Here is a 5000-nt window from a genome sequence, read left to right as displayed (position 1 = left end):
AAGAGGTCCTTGGTTACATTTGTCATTAGGGCCCCGGATTCACAGCCTAATAAGACCCAGGGCAGCTGAGTGGTTAACCATCAAGCAAGGGGAACTGGGCTCAAATCTCAGTAAGGACTCAGTGTTTCTTTTTCAGTAGTGAGACAGGTGCTCAAGTAAATATGTCATTGGGGCCCGAAATCAGCGTCTAAGAAGACCAAGGATAGCTGAGTGGTTACAGTAGCTAGCTCGCAATCGAAGAGTGCAAGGATCAAATCCCTGCCAGGTTCACTGGTAACTATGAAAACTCCAGCAGCAAATGTAAATGTTTTATATTATAGCTCACTGAGACAGGTTCGCAATTAAATATGTCATTGGGGCCCGAAATCTAGTCCAAAGAAGACCAGGGATAGCTGAATGCTTAAAGCGGCTAACTCCCAATCAAAGGGCACTGGGTTCAAATCCCAGGCAAATTGATCGGTAACTAGGAAAGCTATTGTTTTGTATCATAGTTTACTGAGACAGGTTATCAATTGAATATGTCATTGGGGCCCGAAATGTGTCCATAAGAAGACCAAGAATAGCTGAATGGTTAAACAGCTAGCTCCCAATCAAAGGGTCCTGGGTTCAATCCCAGTCAGGTCGATCGGCTTGCCAAGCCAAAGAGGGGGAACGCCGGAAAATGTGGGGGTGCATCACCTCCTCCATACAAAGTAAAGCTAGGTGGTAGCTGGTTAATTAACTCATAGTTAAAAAGGTAAGTATTTTAGCGAGGATGAAAGATTTGTGGATGAGGAAATTTAGAGTGAAAGCCTAGAAATAAAAAAAAAAGGCGAGGGCAGTTTACACATTTACTAGGATAATTCTGGGAAATCCCTTATCTGCCTATTGTGTTGCTAGTGTTTTAGTGAGTTAAATAGTACCTTAAAGTCGGAGGGGTGTGGCCACGGGTGTTTTGACGCCAGAGTCTCTATGAGAATTCGCGGCAGCTGCAGGAGGATGCTGGCTCCACTGATATCCGGTAAGAGGCGACTTATTTCCACAATTACCTCACCGAAAACTGCCGGTCGACATGTAGTCGGGATCCATGTTCACTTGACCGCTGTGATCCATAGTAAAGCTTCACCTCCGGGAATTTTAAACAAGGAAACACCGTGTGTTTGTGTGGCTAAAGGCTAAAAGCTTCCCATCTTCATCTTTCTACTTTGACTTCTCCATTATTAATTGAACAAATTGCAAAACATTCAGCAACACAGATGTCCAAAATACTGTGTAATTGCGTGATGAACAATGTATGTGTGTGTGTGTGTGTATATATGTATATATATTTATATATATATACATACATATACAGTATATGTGAATATTATATATATATATATATATATATATGTATAATATTCACATATATGTATATATACATATATATGTATATATGTGTGTGTCTTCAACATCATAATGAGGTTTAAGTGTTCCAATGGGTTATATTTAGAGTGCAGTGATATAATTATAGATACATACATAGTATGTATCTATATTCATTGCATATATACATACATATAAACATACATATATATATATATATGTCTTGATTGGATTATCCAGAGAATAGTGCTCGATACCGTGGTAGAGCGCAATATGTAGGTGTGGGAAAAAATCACAAGACTACTTCATCTCTACAGATCTGTTTCATGAGGGGTTCCCTCAATCATCAGGAGATTTTAATGGAAGCATTCACATACAATGGTTTATATAGAGCACAGAGTGGGTGGGTACAAGCAGGCGTAGGGTGTGGTGATTGGCTCATGTGTTACCTAGGAGGTGTTTCCGTCTATGGCGGCATGTTGAAATGATTTCACTGCGCTTGTTGAGAGATGATAGATCTGGATGATATATAATAAACAGTTTCTCTTTTAAGCATAGGTTGCATCTTTTATTACCACTGTTGTAAGGTGTGCTGGATGCAAGAATTTGCCATGTTATTGAATATTCAACATTATTGTCTTTGAGGTTCCAAATATGTTTGCTGAGTTCTGTAGAATTCTGCAAAGTCTGGTTTCTAAAGGAGGCGTTGTGATTATTCCATCTTGTTTTGAACGCTCCTTCGGTTAATCCTACGTACGTGTCGGATGTGTTAATGTCCTTGCGTATTACCTTTGCTTGGTAAACGACTGATGTCTGTAAGCACCTTCCGTTGAGAGGGCAATCAGGTTTCTTGCGACAGTTACATTCATTATTGGTTTCAGAGTCGTTTAGTCTGGGGGTAGGCAGTCCTTTTGCAATTGCTTTGTTGTGGTTTGAAATGATTTGTTGCATGTTATTCATACAGCTGTAGCTCAATTTAATGTTGTTCTTGTTGAATATTTTTCTTAGGGTGTTGCCTTTGGGGAAGTGTTTGTCGATCAGAGTGAGGAACTTGCGGCCGATGTTGGTTGAGACGTCTTTGCTGAATGGCGGATTGAACCAGATGATGTTGTTTCGTTTTCTGCTCTTTTTTGGTTGGTTTCCTGGGGTGGGTTCATAGGTAAGGGTGAAGTTGTATCCGCTTTCATCAAGTGCTTTCTGGTACGGGGGGGTTGCTTGGTCGAATTCAGCTTTGCTGGATGACAGCATCGATAGTCTTTTATTAATTCCGGTAGGTATTCTTTTCGTGGTGGTGGGTGGGTGGTTGCTGTTGCTGTGATGAAAGCGGATACAACTTCACCCTTACCTATGAACCCACCCCAGGAAACCAACCAAAAAAGAGCAGAAAACGAAACAACATCATCTGGTTCAATCCGCCATTCAGCAAAGACGTCTCAACCAACATCGGCCGCAAGTTCCTCACTCTGATCGACAAACACTTCCCCAAAGGCAACACCCTAAGAAAAATATTCAACAAGAACAACATTAAATTGAGCTACAGCTGTATGAATAACATGCAACAAATCATTTCAAACCACAACAAAGCAATTGCAAAAGGACTGCCTACCCCCAGACTAAACGACTCTGAAACCAATAATGAATGTAACTGTCGCAAGAAACCTGATTGCCCTCTCAACGGAAGGTGCTTACAGACATCAGTCGTTTACCAAGCAAAGGTAATACGCAAGGACATTAACACATCCGACACGTACGTAGGATTAACCGAAGGAGCGTTCAAAACAAGATGGAATAATCACAACGCCTCCTTTAGAAACCAGACTTTGCAGAATTCTACAGAACTCAGCAAACATATTTGGAACCTCAAAGACAATAATGTTGAATATTCAATAACATGGCAAATTCTTGCATCCAGCACACCTTACAACAGTGGTAATAAAAGATGCAACCTATGCTTAAAAGAGAAACTGTTTATTATATATCATCCAGATCTATCATCTCTCAACAAGCGCAGTGAAATCATTTCAACATGCCGCCATAGACGGAAACACCTCCTAGGTAACACATGAGCCAATCACCACACCCTACGCCTGCTTGTACCCACCCACTCTGTGCTCTATATAAACCATTGTATGTGAATGCTTCCATTAAAATCTCCTGATGATTGAGGGAACCCCTCATGAAACAGATCTGTAGAGATGAAGTAGTCTTGTGATTTTTTCCCACACCTACATATATATATATTTATATATATACATACATCATTCAAAATTAATCAATTAATCAACCCACAACGACATCCTCGGTTCAGAGCCCACATAAGGGCAAGGAAAATCTCACAATCCAGTGGAACGTCAATGTGAAGGACTATGAGAAACCTTGGCGAAGACCACATATATCGGGGAGACTGGATGCAATGGACGTCCAGTGGGTTAACATAATATTGTGAAAGTCCAGTCCATAGTGGGGGCAGTAGGAGATCATTCAGAGATGTCCCCAACCGATGCACAGGCGAGCGGTCCACCACGGGTCCAGACTCTGGCCAGCCAGCACTTCATCCATGGCCGCCGGACCTGTGCCCCACCTCCACAAAGGAGGAGGGGGCAGAGGCAAAAAGAAAAGAAATGGCAGATCAACTCGTCTAAAAAGGGGGTCTAATTAAAGGCTAAAGTATACAAATGATTTTTAAGATGGGACTTAAATGCTTCTACTGAGGTAGCATCTCTAACTGTTACTGGGAGGGCAATCCAGAGTACTGGAGCCCAAATAGAATAGAATGTATGTATATACAAACCCCGTTTTCAAATGAGTTGGGAAATTGTGTTAGATGTAAATATAAACGGAATACAATGATTTGCAAATCCTTTTCAACCCATATTCAGTTGAATTTGCTACAAAGACAACATATTTGATGTTCAAACTGATTAACATTTTTTTTTTATGCAAATAACTATTAACTTTAGAATTTGATGCCAGCATCACGTGTCAAAAAAGTTGGGAAATGTGGCAATAAATACTGATAAAGTTGAGGAATTCTCATCAAACACTTATTTGGAACATCCCACAGGTGTGCAGGCTAACTGGGAACAGCTGGGTGCACTGATGAGGGATAAAAGCAGCTTCGATGAAATGCTTAGTCATTCACAAATGAGGACAAGGCGAAGGTCACCACTTTGTGAACAAATGCGCGAGTAAATTGTCAAACAGTTTAAGAACAACATTTCTCAACGGTCTTTTGCAAGTAATTTAGGGATTTCACCATCTATGGTACGTAAGCGGTTTTATGTACAGCTTAAGTTGTTGAACAGTCCGGGGTCTCCATTGTGGTATTTTAGGCTTCATAATGTGCCACACATTTTCATTGGGAGACATCGACATGGACTGCAGGCGGGCCAGGAAAGTACCCGCATTCTTTTACTACGAAGCCACACTGTTGTAACATGTGATTTGGCATTGTTTTGCTGAAATAAGCAGGGGCGTTCATGATAACGTTGCTTGGATGACAACATATGTTGCTCCAAAACCTGTATGGACCATTTAGCATTAATGGTGCCTTCACAGATGTGTACGTTACCCATGCCTTGGGCACTAATACACCCCCATACCATCACAGATGCTGGCTTTTCAACTTTGCGCCTGTAATAATCTGAATGGTTATT

Source organism: Nerophis ophidion, linkage group LG23 (assembly GCF_033978795.1).
Source record: "Nerophis ophidion isolate RoL-2023_Sa linkage group LG23, RoL_Noph_v1.0, whole genome shotgun sequence".
NCBI classification, from domain to species: domain Eukaryota; kingdom Metazoa; phylum Chordata; class Actinopteri; order Syngnathiformes; family Syngnathidae; genus Nerophis; species Nerophis ophidion.
The sequence above is the reverse complement of the archived record's forward strand: the minus strand, read 5'-3'. Positions refer to the sequence as shown.